General features: G+C 47.6%; 1 protein-coding gene across 1 annotated transcript in view; it reads right to left on the minus strand.

Annotated features, from left to right (window-relative positions):
- Positions 1-20737, minus strand: part of KLHDC8B (kelch domain containing 8B) — a 156569-nt gene that overhangs the window by 96925 nt on the left and 38907 nt on the right. The window lies entirely within an intron of this gene.

The following is a 20737-nucleotide window of genomic DNA, read 5'->3' on the forward strand; positions in this document are numbered from 1 at the left end:
GACCCCACTGATCATACATTTATCATCTATCTTGTGCATAAGCAATGTGATTACATTCTGACTGCCTGCAGCCACCACTAGGGGGAGCACAATAGGCACCTCCCATTTAGCGCAATGATTATAGTGTAATTGTGGATATTTCTGTATATAGATATAAATGTATGAAGTTAATTACTTATTAATCAGTGATTAATTCTAATTTTGTACATTGGGCTGTGAAATTGGTGACATTTTGATATTTTTCAGCACAATCTGTCTGACCATTTCCATTGTAACATATTCTAATTTATTACCCTGCAGCCTCGGGAACACAATAAAGAAAGCATCTCTCCCCGGCGGCGGCTTTTTTTTTGTGTGTATGCAATTATAAAAGCCGTGGAAGTAGATGTAATTAATGTTTTCTGCATTGTTACTGCTCACTGCCGGCGTTCACCAATCATCATCCGTCTGATCCCGAGTGCCGAGCGTTTCCCATTCACACTCCAGTTACCCGGCTGAACGCGCTCATACAGGGAGCAAGCTGGGGCGAAAAATGATATTATTAGGTCAAATGAAAATTACAGACCAGGCGGTGGGCAATCACATCATCCACATGACCTACAACTCGCTGAGCCGCTATAGGGGGTGCAGAGAGGGAAGTGGCACCTGAGCGCTGGTGCCTGAGGGGGTCCTAAGGCTCCTCTGACACATAATAAGACCCCACTTTTATAAAGGCACATGGTTTACAGATTGTGGAGTTGATTCACCCCTCAACTGCCTAATATATTTGGGGAGAAAGTCCATCACATTAGAGGGGAGGACCACCAGTCGTTGGAGGACCACCAGTCGTTGAAGCACAGAGTCCAAACCAACCGTCTGTGTGTTGCTCCTAGTGGTACCCAGATATCAGAAAAGTGCCAAACTTTTTATGAGTGTTCTTCATCCGCTTTAGCGATAATTCATTCCAACAAGGGTGGTACAGAGAGATCATCATAGGTGTCCTATTTATCGGCTCCTGCCCCTCAACACCTTCCCTAAACCTTTAAAGGACAATGCGGCCACCAGGGCGATCAAGCAACGGACCCCCCTCTATAATGTCCACTTGCTCTAATAAGGCACATGGTCAGGGGTTGTCTTCATCAGGTTACCCCTTTAATCTGCTTTGGGTTTGCACATGCCTCCTTCATTACTGGACTGTGATACTGATCATGGGCCCCTCTTCTTCTGGGTCCCTCTCATAAGTCCTTCCTGGTATTTCTGCCGATCTCTGCCCACCTTCCATATAACGGCTGTTTGCTATCCTGGTCTGCTCATCCGCGTCCATCGCCAAGTCTGTACTCATCATCATGGGGGGGTGGAAGGGCGTCACGCAAGGTGAGGGAAGGACTAAGTGCACAACGACAGGAAGAGGGGGAGGAAGCCCAAACACTAGGGAAAGGGGGAGTGGAGACCCCTAGGCAAATCTGACAACATCCTGACTCCCATAACGTCCCTAAATAGGTTCCGCACCTATCGCCGAGCAGGAAACCTAATCGGTGACTGCCCCTGGCGATAGGCCCTAGATAGGGAGGGAACAGGGCGAGCACTAGTCAGCCCCCACTGCAAGTAAAGACGAATAGACGAGATAGGTAAACAAACAAGGGAATACACTTGGCTTGAGAAGACACAAGAGAGATTATGCCAACTATCCTCCAAGGGAACTCCAAGAAGACACTAGCCAACTACTAGTACTCCAGGATGGGACAGAGGAAAATAGAGCTATCACCGGCGACTCTTTGGAGAGACTGAAGGTATTTAAACATCCAGCAAGGGTGTGTCAATTAGCAGCAGAAGGTAGAGGTCACTGCTAGGTCCTAGAAAGAGAAGGATATCACTACACTACAGGGATGAAAAGATCAAGAAGGTGCCTGCAGAGCCAAGCACAGTGACCTTCTACAGATGGATCCAGAACTGTCTGTCACACCTCACACACCCGTGACAGAGGGGCAGCAAACTGGATCTGACCAGGAAAGTCAACACCTCCATAACAGTTAAAGGGGTTGTCCAGTAAATGAGCCAATGGGGGGGTCTAAAAGCAAAAAAGAACAGATACTCAACAATTGTACTCCTGCTGCTTCTCCGCCGGTCTCCTCGCTTCCTCTTCCAGTGGAAGATATCACATAACTACTGCAACCAATCAGCGGCCACCGATCGTCTGCAGCCTTGACGTTCTGTATGAGCTGGTAGAGCGGCCTTCTCTTCAGACTCTGATGCTCCCATCCTGCAGGAATCAGTGTGATCGGCCGATATTCATCTAGCGAGACAATGTGTCGCTCAGCTGCCACCAATGCAATAATGTTGCTAATTGTTACCATTGACTTTTATAGAGGAAAAAATCCCCCAAAAATACAAACCAGGTGGATTCCAAATCCAAATTGTAAATGAGCTTGTCACAGATCATGTCTATGTATCGGTAAGATTTTTTCCATTGTAAAAAGTGGGAACCTTGCCTATTTTTCATTAAGGGGCACCTGTACTTTTGCAACCAATCATTGTTCTGAAGCTTCTAAAATAAAGGCTGAAACAAATCTGCAAATAGTAGTAAAAAAAAATAATCTCCCACCGTTTTGTGTACACAGCTCCTATACGGGCCAATGTGTCTCCATGGTGATAGACTCCAAATAAACCCAGTGTAGTCACGTGTTAGTTTCCTCCTTCGTTTTCCCTTAGTAACACATGAATGCAGGATCCGACTACAAAAGTCTTGTTTGTAGTCTGTCACCATGGAGACAGAAAGGTTTGTAAGAGCCGTATACAGAAAACGGTAGGTAATTTCTAATTACACCTATTTGCAAAATTAATTCATTTCGTATTTTAGATGCTTTGGAGCAAAAATATAGACTAGTTGCAAAAGTCCACACACCCTTTCACAGCAAAAATTGATTTCCTGCTTGGCATTTTGTTCTTGAAACTCCAGTAATTGGCTACAAAAAAGATCAATTCCGGGTGACGGGTGACAGAAAGTTGGATCTATCCCCCGTTCTGCAGAACTCCTGTTATTCCGATTCGGCAGCACAGATCGAAATCCATCGTGGCCCTTTCCTTTATGATTCTCCTCTCGAGGGAAGGAGGATTTGTTAATTAGTTGTGATAAGAGGTGACAATACATCGGTGATATCCCCCCTCCAGTTTCTGGATATCTCGGCTTCTGTTACGGGCAGGTACGCACCAAACCTCAAACTAATTACACGTCGGACTTTTCTTCCGCTGCCAATGATTCTGACGGTTTTACCTTTGGGAAATATGTGGCGTACTAGGCCGCTGTGTGTTATGCAAATTTCTGGAAATCGCTGCGAGGATGGGGAGAAAAATACAGAAAAAGGAGACAAGAAAGTTCTTAATTAAAATTGATTTTGTGGCAGCTGCCCCGGAGATAAGCGGCGCGCGGGATGTAATATTGTTTGGCTTCTTTGAAGTGCGTTTTCAACAATGGGTCGTCTGTAAATGACGGCTTAAATGGTAGATATTGATGATGTGTGGCAGTCTGATGCTTGAAACCTGCGGCGCTTCTATTCTCAGAAGTGTCTGATGAATAATGCGTCGTCACGTAGAGATGTAGCAGAGCCGAGTTTGTCGCTATTGTACTGCTTATTGTTATGGATTATTTATTTACATAGGACTGCAGGTAGATCTACTGCATCCCGATGATGCACACAAAAAAAAATCCTTCTGCGTTAGCTCCCCCTAGTGGTGGCTACAGGTTGACAAAATTGTAGTATTTATCCGTATAGGTGTATGAAGAGAGGCAGAGGATTTGGAGCTCTGAATCAGGACACTGATTTCTTTAAGGAATTTTACACCTATGAAATTAAAAAGAATTAAATTATGGGTACATTGAAAACCATTAGGCAATTAGCTGTTAATCAGGGTAACTAACAAGCCGTAAATTCCTGGACAATCCACATAAAGAGCGAGGAGGGGTCATTAGGGAAGGACGAGCATTACTCATCTCTTCTGGATCCAGTGCCGGGCACGGCAACCTCTTCCTTATTCTGGCTCTGTCTGTTCCTCCATGCATCAGGTTGCCATTACAACCTGACATCATGCCCCCAGGGTTTATAGGCTGGCTCAGGTGACTGTAGACAGATTCTTCATTCCTGCATACACTTGACAAACCCAGCTCTGCTTAATCACATGTCAGTTTGCCTTGCATTTGTAAAAACTCAGCTCTGCCATATAGCTGAATCTAGTCTGCCGTATTGCTGCTGCTAGCTCTGCTTTGAACTCTGTGACAAACTCAGCTCTCCTATATAGCTGAATGTAGTCTGCCATGCTGCTGCTAGCTGTGCATTGAACTCTGTGACAAACTCAGCACTGCTATATTGCTGAAACTACTCTGTTATATTGTAAAGGACATATTGATATTCATGCTATGGCAACTCCATTTTGTCTGCTTGCTTCAAAATCATGTTATTATACTCTTTGCATAACATACATTCTTTCCTTCTTTCCTCTTGATTCACAAGCAACTTTCCCACACTAACCTTTTCTCTCAGGAACATTCTATGAGACACCCCGCTCCTGTTATCTAGCTAGTCTGAGCCGGGATGTACGACCTTGTAACTTTCCACCATGTACCGAACTAACGATAATATGACCATATGTGTATTTCCGTAATAATTGTACTAACATTGGTTCAAGCTTGTAGTATGGCAGAAGGTGATTGGATATTAATAAACTCAAAACAATATAAAATGCTAAGTAGAAATAAACGGGGTTAGAGATTCTTGAATCCCCCCATACAGAGCTTTGCCTCCGTCTGGTTTTCTATTGGATTGCAATCAACCTTGTAAAATAATTTGACACTCACTTGGTCAAAAGTGAAGGTTATTACTGCCCTCCCTCAACAGTATTACTGCACTAAACTCTGTGACAAACTCAGCTGTACTATATCGCAGAGTCTTGTAGCTCTGCTGCAGACTCTGCATTAAGCTCTGTGGCAAACTTAGCTCTGTCGTCCCACCGCCAGTTCTGCATTGAACTCTGCAACTAACACAGCTCTGTTATATTTGTCTACTCTTCCATACAACTTCTGACTCTACATTGAAAGGCTGGTCCAGTCCTGCCATAGAACCTCCTGCGTAGCTCTGCTACATTGGCTCTTCATTCAGTCCAGTCCATTCAGCCACCACCGGATGACCGGTCCCAACAAAATCGGAAGATGCAGCCAACTTTCGTCAGATGATGTTGTGGGAGAGTCGGGAGCCCCCTATACACATCAGATGACTGGCAGGTTTGGTCGACTATAATCTCAGGCATATGGGCACCTTAACACACAACTGCAGGATGAGAATACACACTGGGTTTGCTTGTAGCCTGGAGTCACATAAATTGACATAGGAGCTGTATACACAAAACGGTTGGGAGATTTTCAATTAAGACGATATGAAAAATTTCAGCTTTTTGTATGTTAGGTGCATCGGAGCTATAAAAACACAATAACAAAAGTCTACACGCCCTTTATACACTGTGGATACACAACCTTTATTGCTTTGCATTGTACTGCCCTGACTTCCCGCTGGGACCCTCCTCCTTGCAGGTGGCTGCAGTGGTGAAGTTGGCACGATGCGTCTTCCCGCGCTGCCTCCTCCGAGCTGCATTATGTCCTGCAGTAAGCGCTCCGCTGCGTCAGCACTTCTGTAAATTACCGCGGCTCTGCTTATCGAGCAGCATGGTAATGAGAACATCCATCTCTCGTCCCCGCCATTCCCGAGGACTGTACAGTTTTACGAGAAAAAGTTGATCATCCACGCCCTGTTAATTTCACATCTTCAGGCGAGAGAGACAGAAGCCATTAATGCACTCAGCCCCGTGGGGGCGCTACCTGGCGAATATCCGCAGATAACATTTACTCGGATGAGATTTGATTAGGCTTAATGTCGGGGCTGGCACTCAGTGGGCATCGGCCAGGGCACAATCCGATTTAATATTTAATGGGCTAAACAAAATGTAATTGTGCATCAAATAAAGAAGAACGGAAGATTTCACCTTCAGATGACATTCAATTATGGATTATCTGACTGCAGCTTCTGAAAGATAGATAGATAGATAGATAGAGGAATAGATAGATAGATAATAGATAGATAATAGATAGAGGGATAGATAGATAGATAGATAGATAGATAGATACAGTGGCTTGCAAAAGTATTCACCCCCTTGGCTTTTTACCTATTTAGTTACATTACAACCTGTGTGTAAATATTTTTGGAATCCAATTTGTGTGTGACGCATCAGCACTAAATATTCTGAGTTGGTGAAGTGAGAAAAATATAGGCATAAATACAATTTATGGGATCAAATAACTAAAACTTGGCATCTACATATGTATTCACCCCTTTTGCGATGAAGGCCCTAAAATTTTCTGGCGCAAGAAGTTACCTTTATAAGTCCCATGCTTAGTGACAGGACGGCCCCCTGTGTGCAATGTAAGTGTCACGTGTCTGTCACTATATACACTTTACCTTTTCTCAAAGGCCATAGAGGCTGCAACACCATTAACAAGAGGCACCACTAACCAAACACCATGAAGATCAAGGAGATCTCCAAACAACACCATGAACACCAAGGAGATCTCCAAACACCACCATGAACAACAAGGAGATCTCCAAACAACACCATGAAGACAAAGGAGATCTCCAAACAACACCATGAAGACCAAGGAGATCTCCAAACAACACCATGAAGACCAAGGAGATCTCCAAACAACACCATGAAGACCAAGGAGATCTCCAAACAACACCATGAAGACCAAGGAGATCTCCAAACAACAACATGAAAACCAAGGAGATCTCCAAACAACACCATGAAGGCCAAGGAGATCTCCAAACACCATCATGAAGAACAAAGAGATCTCCAAACAACACCATGAAGATCAAGGAGATCTCCAAACAAGTCAGGGGCAAAGTTGTTGAGAAGTACAAGTCAGGGTTGGGCTATAACAAAACATCCCAATCTCTGATGATCCCCGGAGCACCGTTAAATCCATTATCATCAAATGGAAAGAACATGGTATCACAACAAACCTCCCAAGATAAGGGCATCCACCAAAACTCTCAGCCCGGGCAAGAAGGGCATTAATCAGAGAAGCAGCACAGAAACCAAAGGTAACACTGAAGGGGCTGCAGAGTTCACAAGCAGAGACTGGAGTATCAGTCCATGCGACCACAATAAGCCGTACGCTACATAGAGGTGGCGTTTATGGAATAGTGGGCAGAAAAAAGCCTTTATTTACACAGAAAAATTGTAAGGCTCATTTTGAGTTTGGCAAAAGACATGCGGGAGACTCCCCAAATGTATGGAGGAAGGTGCTGTGGTCAGAGGACACCAAAATAGATTTTTTGTCCAAAACTATGTCTGGTGCCAAACCAACACAGCTCGTCACACCAAGAACACCATCCCCATAGTGAAACATGGTGGTGGCAGCATCATGCTGTGGGGATATTTTTCAGCAGCAGGGACAGGGGGGGATGGTCCGAGTTGAGGGGAAGATGGATGGTGCGAAATACAGGGATATTCTTCAGCAAAATATGTTTCAGTTTGTCAGTGATTTGAGAATGGGACAGCGGTTCACCTTCCAACAAGACAATGACCCAAAGCATACTGCTAAAGCAACACTCACGTGGTTTAAGGGGAAACGTGTAAATGTTTTGGAGTGGCCGAGTCAAAGCCCAGACCTTAATCCAACAGAGAATCTCTGGTCAGACTTGAAGATTGTTTCCTCTGGTGAACAGCAATCTAACTTGAAGGAGCTGGATGTAGTATCGGCGTCTCTGCCCGCTGACAGGCAGAGAAGCCGTCCCCCTTACCACCGCGCTCCCCGCCCGGCGTCTTCCGGCTCTCCTGCTGCTGCTGCCGGCGGCGCAGCTTCCCTGGCACTGTGCTTAGGGCACGCGCTCTCCCTCCCTCTTAAAGGGGCCGCGCGCACCGTCCTAAGGAGTCCCTGGCGAATGGCCGGAGGACTTCTCATATAAAAGGCACCTCCTCCAAAATGGAGGTGCCCGAGCAAGGTTGTAGCTTTGTGTTCTAAACTCTGCTTCAGCCCTCAGGTCCCGCTGCTAGTCTGACTACCAGTCCAGTCCACCAGCCTGACTACCAGTCCAGTCCACCAGCCTGACTACCAGTCCAGTCCGCCAGCCTGACTACTAGTCCAGTCCGCCAACCTGACTACCTGTCTCCGCCAGCAAGTACACTTTCCTGCCCGAAGGTATGCCTACGGTCCAAACCCGCCAGTCTGTCTATGGGCCAGTCTTGCCTGCCTACCCGGAGAACATACCAGTTACCTGTCGTGCCTACCAGCCAGCCTACATGGAGGCTCTTGCCAGTTACCCGTGGTGTCTGCCAGTCCGTCTACCCGGATCACCCGTCAGCCTGCCTGCCGTGCTCTTTTGCTGTACCGGTCAGTTCCTGCCTTCTGACCCGTGGGAGTCACCTGCTCTCATACAAGGACTGGTCCAGAGTAGCACCTGGTCCCTCTGCTCGGTCCTTCCCTGGTTCACGGAGTCGATTGAGCCGCCGTGCGACCTTGGTCAGTCCGAGTTGATACCTAGTTACGCCCCTCTGGTCCCTCCTCACACCGCAGCACAGAGGTTCCACCACCCGGATCCGTAACACTGGAGTAGTTTTGACTTGAGGAATGGGCAACAATCCCAGTGGCAAGATGTGGAAAGCTCATAGAGACTTATCCAAAGCGATTTACAGCTGTAATTGCCGCAAAAGGAGGCTCTACAAAGTACTGACTTAGGGGGGGTGAATATTTATTCACACTGAAGTTTTCAGTTATTTTGTCCTATTTGTTGTTTGCTTCACAATAAAAAGAAAACCAAATGTTCACAGTTGTCGGCATGTTCTTTACATGAACTGATGCAAACCCTCAAGAAAGCAGTGAAATTCCAGGTTGTGAGGTAGCAAAACACAAAAAATGCCAAGGGGGTGGGAGTTGAATACTTTTGCAAGTCACTGTAGATAGAGAGATAGATAGATAGATAGATAAACAGACAGACAGACAGACAGATAGATAGATGATACATAGATAGAGGGATAGATAGATAGATAGATAGATAGATAGATAGATAGATAGATAGATAATAGATAGATAGATAGAAGTGAGGAGGACACCAGGAACATTCAGTTTCCCATGTGACATTAGTACGTCCACTGAATCTACTTTTATGGATGATTGAACCCAAAAACTTCACCCACATGACAATGTCCCGTGACAATTAAGCCCCATCCCAGGACCACCAAATATGGACCTGGACTGCCCACATTGGGCGTGGTTTGTGGTCACTTACTGGGATTGTCCAATCACGCACTCGGGATCAGGGTGGCAAAAAAATGAAAAAATCCCTCTGGCCATATAAGAATCAGTAGTGGTGAAATGTTTCATATGCCTCTGTTCAGACCTGCTCCTGAGGTCACAGGATGCCCCACAGGCCGTACTCGTAGACACCGGAGGGTAGATCCCTCATTATCCGGGACATGTGATACATGGAGGATCTCTGACACCAGGACGGTCCCGCTTTGTGACTTTGCCTACCCCCTTTCGTCCGCGCGTAAATACTACAAACAAAACAGAAGATGGGATCTAATTTTAATCACTTGTCTCCCTGGAGACACCATGGCAACGTAACTATGCATTAAACGTTCCGGAACACTTCATCCCTCCTGTACGGGGGATGGTGGCTGTACCTCCACGTAACGGAGGACATCATCTTGGCAGCATTACATAACACAGGCCCAATCCCTAATTAATGGGGAGGTCTGATGTAGAAAACCCATTAGATAAATTCTGGGAGGGGTCCATCATCAAAGAGTCTCTGCCTAGAAAACCCGGCATGTCAATACATTATACACACAGGCTATTCAGTGAAAAAGAAACACTGTAATACCTCGTTTGCCCTGCGGGGGAGCTGCAGGGGAACTGAACAGTTACTGCAAGGTTTCCACAAAGATTATAGATAATTGTTGTGGGGCACAGCGTCGGGAGAAACTATAAAAAGTCTGAAAGTAATGTATTGTTTGAAGTGGACAACCCCTTTAAGGAAAAAATTCTCAGAAGCATCTACTCAGAAGTTGGGAAAATGGGGACGCAACCTTCAGTGCCAGTAAGAGACACAGAGCAGCATGCACAGCCCTATCCATTCACTTCTTCAGGAATATTTAAAAGTCTCATAGAGGTAATGGGAGTACCCCTTTAAATACAAGATGGAAGTCTTATTCCGGGGAAGAGAAAATTATTACAGATAATGAAATTCTACTTTGGATTCCAGCTGAGCCCATACAGGTTAATGGCACTTAACCCCCTACTGAGAAGCCTCCCTGGCATATGGCACAGCCTGGAAAGCTCTAGGCGTGACCCCGCATTATGCCGGCAGGATCCACCTGCAGAGGGCGCCGTCTCAATATAAGGCGACTCTTATAATAATGGAAAGTTTGACAAAGTGAAGTGGGAGCTTCACATTAACCCTTTAGAAACAAATGTACAGTGACGAAAGGGACAGTAAAAATGGCCTTTGGTATCATTACCTACGTTAGAGGGAACCTGTCACTTGTCAAAAATATGTATTATTTTCCCCTGTATAAATGTCGCTGTTCTCCTGAATCCGGCGATGTTTTTCTTTTGTTCCTGCGCCTTTCTGTTCCTAAGATAAGGCCCGCTCTTTCCTGTATGTAAATCTATTTTTTTTTCACCAAGTGGGCGTGGGCCTCAACAAGGCACGCCCAGAGAGGAGTTAAGGAGCTTGCCCATTTGGCTAACAAGACAAGATTTATACACAGAGAAGATGGGGCCATATCTCAAGAAAGGAGAGGCGCAGGAACAAAAGAAAAACATCGCTGGATTCAGGAGAACAGCGCCATTTACATCAGGGGAAAAAATTATAGATTTATAGATTTATGGCAGATGAAAGGTCCTCTTTAAAGGGTCTCCTGAATGTCGCAGAGTTCTAAAAGAAAATCCTCTGGCTTTTTTATGTCAAGTATCTGCTAAAACAGACAAGTCAGGAGAGCCGACCGATCCGTTTTAAAGGAGCTTTTCTGGTTTAGAAACCCATTTGTAAGTACTAGAGTTGAGCAAAAAGATTTCCACATTCGTAGTCCATGGTCAGTGGACCCCTTAAACTTCTTTGATTGACTGGCGTTTGTCGTCACTCAAATTGTCCTGCCGGACCTAAAAATTAAAATTTAAAGGGGTATTCTAAGCCTCCATGCCCTTTTTAGAATCACTTCTTGCAGTGTCACGCAAGGTGTGGGAAAGACTAAGTGCAACATGAAGGGAAGAGGGGGAGGAAGCCAAAACACTGAGGAAAGGGGGAGTGGAGACCCCTAGGCAGATCTAATATCACCCTGTCTACCCTACCGCCCCTATATAGGTTCCATGCCTATAGCCGAGCAGGACCCTAAGCCCTGGATGTCCCTAGAGCTTGGCCCTGGATAGGGAGGGGACGGGGTGAACACTAATCAAGCCCCACTACAAACTAAAGACAACAAGGTAGACAAACAAAGGGGATAAACTTAGCTTGAGCAGACACCAGAGGAGTAATGCCAACTGTCCTCCAAGGGCACCAGAGAAGACGCTTGTGGACTGCTAGTGCTCTAAGCATGCTTAAAAGAACATAGAAGTATCACCAGCAATTCCCTGGAGCAAAATGAGTGTTAACTCCCAGACAAGGGTGTGTCAATCAGCAGCAGGAGGGAGGTTGCCGCTTGGTCATAAAGGCAGAAGGATTAAGAAGGCGTCTGTAATGCCAAGTGCAGTGACCTTCTACAGGCAGATCCAGAGCGACTGTCTATTACACCTGACATACCCGTGACAGTAGTGGTGGTTTACAGTCCTCGAGTCCTATGACTACCTTCGGGCATAGCGTTAGCTCCACCATACAAGCCCTGCTTCTGCTTGGGTAAGTCCACATTACAATGCTGATGGCATCACTTGTGACATAAGAGGCAAAATGGTGTCAAAGCAGGGCAGCAAGTAAATGACAAAAGTCCTTCCAGGAAAAGTCTAAAACCAATTTTACAATAGTCCCCTTAAAGTGTTTCTGATGAACATTCAGTAGAATGTTTAACTTCTCCATAGAGTCTTATAAGCACCAACTGTCATCTCCTTTCTCAATAATGTGAAAATCTGTCTTCACTAAATACGAAATATTAAAGATTTTACTCTTGAATTGAAAGTGAAGGATCAGTCCAGGAGGAGAAAGAAGCGGATTTCTCTGATAAAGATATATTACAAAGTTTTTTTTATTTTCATGTATATTACTTATTTATGATATAAAAATTAAAACAACACTTTCACTTTAACTCCTTGAGGATCCCAGCTTCAAGTGTTCAGGTTCTGTTGCAGCTCCTCCGCAGGGGAAATGAAGTATTACATAGTTTTCATGTAAATCAATGAGTAATGCCAGGACGTGTCGGTTCCTCAAGAACAAGAAACTCTCTTTGTTGTTGCTTTCTCTTTTGGCTAATAGATGTACATGTCTGCCCCGTCTTCTTCACCGTCAGGTCTGTATGGAGTCCTACCAGTAATGACAATGCAGAACATCTAATTATCACGTTCGTTAGCTTGTGCCATCTGCCCGTCTCCGTATCTTTGGGTTATTTGATCCCTTTCTAGCCAATTGTTTTGATAACATTCTCGGCAGACAGTATGTTAGTTCTTCCTGTCGATGTTGGCGTTCTTGACGGTTTTCTCATGGAAGGCTGCAGATGGATACAAGAAGAGACAAGGAGGCGCCCGGGCGGAGGTGCTAGTACATTGGTGCGCGCAGACGATTGCCGATTCCCGCAGGTCTGGTCGCCCCGCGTGCTCTAATCTATCCTGACGTTTCGCTCGCAGAAGTAAAACCATCATTTTCCGTCTTATATCTCAGCTGACATCAAAAAGGCCAAAAGCCTCAACGGCCGAGAGAGAAGGATGTGCGGAAAAGCAAAGCGCAGGGGCTCAGACCGCGAAGCCCAATGGACCGAGAGGAAGGAAAGCGAACGGTAAAACGCTCCTGTTAACCCTTGGCGGTCCATGTGGTCAAACTAAAAAGAGTGTGAAAGACCCTCATTCAGTACCCCCAACTATTAACCAGCGAGAATCTCTCTCTCTGGAGGACCCGACACATCTGTGTACTTCATATCCCCTGCAGAGGCGCTGCAGAGAAACTGACACCTGCTGCCAGGCGCGGCTATCATTATTATAGAGGGTGGAGCAGCTGCCGGAGTTGTGGGGGCACTGTGGCTATCGATACTACGTAGGGTTCAGGGGCTGTTATAGTAGGAGGGCACCATGACTACCCTTATTAGAAGGAGGACTGCCATTGTCTTTCTCATGGGGGCACTGTGGGTATCATTATTATGGAGGGTAATGTTGTTGTCTTTGTTATGGGGCAACTGTAGATATTATTAGAGGAGAGACTGCCATTGTTTTTGCTATGGGGACACTGTGGCTATCACTATTATAGGGGTGTCGAAGCTATCCTAGTTATGGGGGCTCTGTGGCTACCCTTATTATAGGGGCATTTGCTGGTCTTTGTTATGTGGGCACTGTAACTGACTGAAATTGGGCTGGCAGTATTATGGGGGCACTGTGTCTATTCTTATTATGGGAGCACTGGGGCTGGCAGTATTATGGGGACACTCTGTTTATCACTATTATAGGGGGTGTCAAAGCTATCCTAGTTATGGGGGCTCTGTGGCTACCCTAAGTCTAGGGGCATTTTCTAGTCTTTTTTTATGGGGGCACTGTAACTGACTATATAATGGGGCTGGCACTATTACCGGGGCACCATGTCTATTATTATGGGGCACTGTGACTGGCTATATAATGGGGCTGGCAGTATTACGGGGGCACCATGTCTATAGTGCCAGCCCCATTATAGTCAGTCACAGTGCCCCCATAACAAAGACCTGCAAATGCCCCTATAATAAGGGTAGCCACAGAGTCCCCATAACTAGGATAGCTTCTACACCCCCTGTCTATTATTATGGGGGCACTGTGACTGGCTATAATGGGGCTGGCACTATTAAGGGGGCACTGTGTATATTATTATTATGGGGTCACTGTGACTGGCTATATACTGGAGCTGGCAGTATTACAGGGGCACCGTGTCTATTATTATGGGGGCACTGTGACTGGCTATACTGGGGCTAGCCCTATTACGGGGGCACCGTGTCTATTATTATTATGGGGGCACTGTGACTGGCTATATACTGGGGCTGGCACTATTATAGGCGCACTGTGACTGGCTATACCTGGGGCTGGCAGTGTTACGGGGGCACTGTGTCTATTATTATTATGGGGGGACTGTGAATGGCTATATACTGGGGCTGGCAGTGTTACGGGGGCACTATGTCTATTATTATTATGGGGGCACTGTGACTGGCTATACTGGGGCTGACACTATTACGGGGGCACTGTGTGCAGTTCTTGTATACAGGAGTTGCCCATATACACGTCGCCGTCTCCCATCATTAATTATATCAGTCCCATAATATGAAGGAATGACAGGAGGGGCCGAGCGCCGGCGGCAGGTGACAGCTGTGAGGGTCCGGCCCCCCGTGGCCCCTGGGAGGTTAATAACCAGACTAATTATACTCGGGTCAGTGTGATGTATGTGCGAGGGGCGCCATGGCAACCATCAGCTCGGTTGCCGGGGTAACAAGGGGGGCTGTTTATTTCCTGTACACACTTATCACAGGCGCTCAGCCGCTCCTCGCAGGCTCCGGTGACTGACAGCCAAAACTTCATCATTAATCATCCGTCCTTACAAGACGATTTAATTAGTTACTGTGTATAAGAAGAGCCGCTGGCGAGTCCGCGCCGGCGACCGGGGGAAGCGCCGAGACTACAGGAGGCCGAGGATCAATTGTATCAATTGGTAATTAGGCGGCTGACATTTAGGACGGAATTAATGAATCCAGATGACAAAAGACGCTTGTGAGGACGATATTAGCACTAAATATGATCCCACCATCTGGTCTCATCAACGGGCGCGATCATTGCCGCGTCTGGAGGAGAGAACTACGGGGAATACACCAAAAAACTAATACTGGAGGGGGTCACCCTCCTAAATGTAACATGATGTATGTACACAGCGACTGCACCAGCAGAATAGTGAGTGCAGCTCTGGAGGATAATACAGGATGTAACTCAGGATCAGTAATGTAATGTATGTACACAGTGACTGCACCAGCAGAATAGTGAGTGCAGCTCTGGAGTATAATACAGGATGTAACTCAGGATCAGTAATGTAATGTATGTACACAGTGACTGCACCAGCAGAATAGTGAGTGCAGCTCTGGAGTATAATACAGGATGTAACTCAGGATCAGTACAGGATCAGTAATGTAATGTATGTACACAGTAACTGCAACAGCAGAATAGTGAGTGCAGCTCTGGAGTATAATACAGGATGTAACTCAGGATCAGTAATGTAATGTATGTACACAATGACTGCACCAGCAGAATAGTGAGTGCAGCTCTGGAGTATAATACAGGAGGTAACTCAGGATCAGTACAGGATCAGTAATGTAATGTTGGTACACAGTGACTGCACCAGCAGAATAGTGAGTGCAGCTCTGGAGTATAATACAGGATGTAACTCAGGATCAGTACAGGATCAGTAATGTATGTACACAGTGACTGCACCAGCAGAATAGTGAGTGCAGCTCTGGAGTATAATACAGGATGTAACTCAGGATCAGTACAGGTAAGTAATGTAATGTATGTACACAGTGATTGCACCAGCAGAATAGTGAGTGCAGCTCTGGGGAATAATACAGGATGTAACTCAGGAGAAGAAGTACAAGATCAGTAATGTAATGTATGTACACAGTGACTGCACCAGCAGAATAGTGAGTGCTGCTCTGGAGTATAATACAGGATGTAACTCAGGATCAGTACAGAATCAGTAATGTAATGGATGTATACAGTGACTGCACCAGGAGAATAGTGAGTGCAGCTCTGGAGTATAATACAGGATGTAACTCAGGATCAGTACAGGTAAGTAATGTAATGTATGTACACAGTGATTGCACCAGCAGAATAGTGAGTGCAGCTCTGGGGTATAATACAGGATGTGTAACTCAGGATCAGTATAGGATCAGTAATGTAATGTATGTACACAGTGAGTGCACCAGCAGAATAGTGAGTGCAGCTCTGGAGTAGAATACAAGATGTAACTCAGGATCAGTACAGGATCAGTAATGTAATGTATGTACACAGTGACTGCACCAGCAGAATAGTGAGTGCAGCTCCGGTTTATAATACAGGATATAACTCAGGATCAGTACAGGATAAGTAATGTAATGTATGTACACAGTGACTGCACCAGCAGAATAGTGAGTGCAGCTCTGGAGTATAATACAGGATGTAACTCAGGATCAGTACAGGATAAATAATGTAATGTATGTACACAGTGACTGCACCAGCAGAATAGTGAGTGCAGCTCTGGAATATAATACAGGATGTAACTCAGGATCAGTACAGGATAAGTAATGTAATGTATATACACAGTGACTGCACCAGCAGACTAGTGAGTGCAGCTCTGGAGTATAATACAGGAGGTAACTCAGGATCAGTAAAGGATCAGTAATGTATGTACACAGTGACTCCACCAGCAGAATACTGAGTGCAGCTCTGGAATATAATACAGGATGTAACTCAGGATCAGTACAGGATAAGTAATGTAATGTATGTACACAGTGACTGCACCAGCAGACTAGTGAGCGCAGCTCTGGAGTATAATACAAGAGGTAACTCAGGATCAATAAAGGATCACTAATGTATGTACACAGTGACTCCACCAGCAGAATACTGAGTGCAGCTCTGGAATATAATACAGGATGTAACTCAGGATCAGTACAGGATAAGTAATGCAATGTATGTACACAGTGACTGCACCAGCAGAATAGTGAGTGCAGCTCTGATCAGCTGTTACTCAGTGTGCTGATTACGGGTGTGGTAGCTGCAGATCCTGCTGTGTGCTCCTGATCTCTCTGAGAACCAACACCTCTCCACCTGGGGACCTGCTCTCTCTCCTACCCAGGGAGGGAGCGGGTTTCTGGGATGAGTGATGGAGCCAAGTCCCAGGCTTCTGCTTCCCGAACCAGGCCGGCGGGGGGCAGGAGAAACCAGCAACCGGCCTGCACATCGGAGGACTCGGGGGTGAGACGCTCCACCAGGAGTCGCAGCAATGTGGCTCCTACTCCCCCCGGGACTGTGGAGACTCCCAGAAGCCGCAAGGCTTCCAGCATGGAGGTAAAGCCTGACAGCAGCCTGCATGATGGCGCTCCTTCCGGAGGAAAGCTGAGTGCTCACGGAGGTGAGGCCGACCTCACTGAGGGGGGTTGGGCGCTGCAGGGACCCCGGGAGTCTGTGTCCACCTATGCCTCCCGGGTCATGATCCACCTCCGTGAGTATGAAGATGCAAGTAAGCTGGTCAGGAGACTTCGGGAGGAGCTGCGCTGCACAAGCGCAAAAGCTGCGGGGGCCTCCAAACAGAGGAAGGCTAAACTCCAGGCGGAGGTAAAGCGACTGACCAGTGAGATTCACCTGCTGGAACTAAGGAAAGCCACCATCAGGGAGCAGAGTGGTCCATTCAAGGAAAAGCTGCTAAATGAAGACCGCTACAGAGAAATGGCTGATACCAGAGAGCAAAGGCAGATGGGGCTGCAGCCTGAGAGCCAGGTGGATGATGAGAGTGATGATGACCAGCAGGAAGCCCCACCTGGCAGCCTGCAAAGTCACCCGCAGGACACGTGAAGCGAGCTCCCTGCAGGACAGGCGGCAATGGCATCCGGTCGCAGTTCTGCCGGCTCTGGGGAGGACAGTGACAGCAGCGGCCAGGGAGGGGCGCTAATGGCCGAGGTAAAGCTCCTGGAGTCCCCAGTGTGCCTCCAAAACTTCCATCTTGGTGACGATCTACCAGAAGAGGCACCTGGGGGCCACAAAAAGGCTAAGAAGACCAAGCCAAAGCTGCAGGAAGCGGTAAGATACGTATATGCCCCCCTCCCTGTACCCCCTGAGTCGGCGGCAGGCTCAGCTCGCGGTATAAGCCCCGTTGCCCAGCCCAGCCCGGGTTCTGCTGTGGATCCGGTGCAAAGGCGCGGGGAGATTGCATAGCGCGGTAGTGAGGCGCAGAGCTCCGTCTCTGCTTGTAGTAGCGGGGACGCAGCAGGAGGTGCATCAGCCGAGAGGCTGGACAGTGAGGGCGGCCTGGCGGCGGGCATTCTGTCAGGCCACGATGCTGTGGTGCGCTCCTCAGTGGGAGGGGTGAGAGGCCCGGTGTCGGGGGCAGCTCCGGTAGCCTCGGCGCCTCTGAATGCTGTTGCCGCTGATCACTTAGTTGTGGAGCGGCGGCAGTGTGAGGGGGCTGTCGGGGCTGAGCGTTCCAGTCCGCCCACCAAAGTGCTATTCTGTGTTGGCGCCGCTGATCAGGAAGATCCTGATGCTAAAGATCAGCGGCGCCTCACAGCGGCTAAAGATCAGCGGCGCATCACTACAAATTCAAAACAGCGGAAATTACCGACTGATGATGTGGAGGGCACACACAAGACCAGGGGTGAGATTGCCTCCAGTTCTATGGAGGTGACTGAGCCCCTTGTGCCTAATGCGGAGGTCAAAAGGTCATCCACCATTGTCACTGGTCCAGCAGGAATGAATTTGATGGTGGGTGTGAATGAGGCCAATTCATTGTCTAGTGGTGTTGTTGCTGGTTTGGTGGAGGGTGAGATGGAGGTGTGTAATAGTGATGCTCTTGGGGCTGATGTAGTCACTGTCCAGAGTTATGCCAGTGTCCCCTCCGGGGCAAATAGGGCATCCTCCTCGTCTCCGGGCTTTGGGGACAGCATGTTGCAACGGCGCCTTCTGGAGGCTCTAAAGAAGGGGGAGAGATCACTAATGGTAGAGGGTCGAGAGGTTGATCTATCCTTCTGGATAGAGAGGCATGGCCTCGGGGCCTTCCGAGAGCAAAAAGGGGGGGATACAGTGTGGTCCCTCCCAACAGCCGGGCCAGGCAGTGTGCATAGGAATGTGGTCCGTCTTCGGTGGAGGGGCAGTGATGCATGTCCTCCAAGGTCTAAAGTTGTGGAGCTCCTGCTGAGGATGGGCTTCAAGGCGATTGAAATCTACGCCTTGATACATCCCTATTCCACGCCTGAGTTTGATGTCAGCTTTGTTCGGCCAGAGGGACTTGAGCTCTTCTGGACGAATTATGAGTTGGCAAAAAATGAGTCCGGCTGGCGAGACTTTGCCGTTCAGGCAGTGTCTCGCCAAAACCAGATCAAGAAAGTGACCGTGATGACTCGTAACGAGTCGCTTTCTTGTTATGACATCATGACGTGGCTTGGTCGGTATGGAGAGGTGGTGGAGATGCCAAAGAAAAAACGCAACGAGTTTGGTATCTGGTCAGGGGCCTGGACGTTTATGGTAAAACTTAAAGCGTTCAGGTGGTACGGTTGCCCACATTCCATCATCTGCCTTCCTGGGTAGGGATCGTATCCTGGTCTTCTACCAGGGGCAACCGAAGCTCTGTCACAGGTGCGGCGACCCCACACACTTCAGTGCAAACTGCACTGTGCAGAAATGTGCGTTGTGTGGGGGTGTCGGCCATCTTGCTGCCTCTTGTGTGGAGATTAGGTGCCACATGTGTGGTGAGTTAGGTCACCCATTCAGCCGTTGTCCTCGCTCCTTCGCTAATGCAGACGAGACCCCGGTGGGAGAAAGCCGTGAGGCCGATTCTGCTGGGGAGGGGACTAGCAGGGGTGGGCGAGCTGAGGGGCCAGGGAAGAAAAGCAATAAAAAGAAACCTGCCCAGCTGAGGTGTCTAGACAAGCGCAGACAGGAGAGGGAGCGAGGCGAGCCACAGGATACTGGGGCGGCCCCTGTCCTGGATGCCAGTGTTGCTGCTGAGGCCCCGAGGGATGATGAGTTGGATGAGGAGGTCAGGAGGATCCACAGGGAGGAAACCGCCTCTGCCTCAGAATCCTCCCATTATGAAAGTATGGATGAGGATAATAAGCGGTGGCTAGAGAACAAGCGTAAGCTCGGCACCAAAAAGAAGGGAAAGAAGGGAGATAAAACATCTTCTCCCGCTCTGACCAAGGTACCTAAAGAAGGTAAAATTGACTCCCCTCTAGTAAGTCTTTCTAACCGGTTCCAAGCCCTTGATAACATCTCTTCCTCAGAAGAGGAAGCTGAGGGTGAGGTTCCGGCTTCGGCGGAGCTTACAGGGGGCGCCGAGTCTCCTTCTCCTGGGGATGCAAGGTCCTTGGGGGGAGGGACTGGCCCAGAGTCCGGAGACGAGGACGAAAAAAGAAGGAAAAATGTGGGAATGGACACCTCTGTGTCATTAAAGAGGGGGAAGGATTCCTCCTCTGAGACAGAGGATAAGGGGAGTGGGAAGAAGAAAGCCATCTAACTCAATCACCAATGATGGCGGTACCCACTCCGTTGACGCTGGCATCTATTAATGTCGCCAGCATTAAGTCAAATATGGCTAGATTTGCGGCCTTTGATTTTCTCAGCCGGGTTGAAGCTGACATTTTCTTTTTGCAAGAGACCAGGCGGCCAAATATGGCAGAGGTGTTTATCGCTAAGAGGGAGTGGAGACTCAGGCCCTCCTATTGGTCTCTTGCGGCCGAGCCGTATAGCGGAGTGGCGGTCCTTTTTACCGCACCGGTAGAATGCTGATGGGTTATTGAGTTAGAAATGGGGAGGTGCCTGATATTAGAT

The sequence above is a fragment of the Phyllobates terribilis genome, unplaced genomic scaffold, assembly GCF_046119375.1.
Source record: "Phyllobates terribilis strain yellow unplaced genomic scaffold, ASM4611937v1 Scaffold_8__6_contigs__length_399053987, whole genome shotgun sequence".
In the NCBI taxonomy this organism is placed as follows: domain Eukaryota; kingdom Metazoa; phylum Chordata; class Amphibia; order Anura; family Dendrobatidae; genus Phyllobates; species Phyllobates terribilis.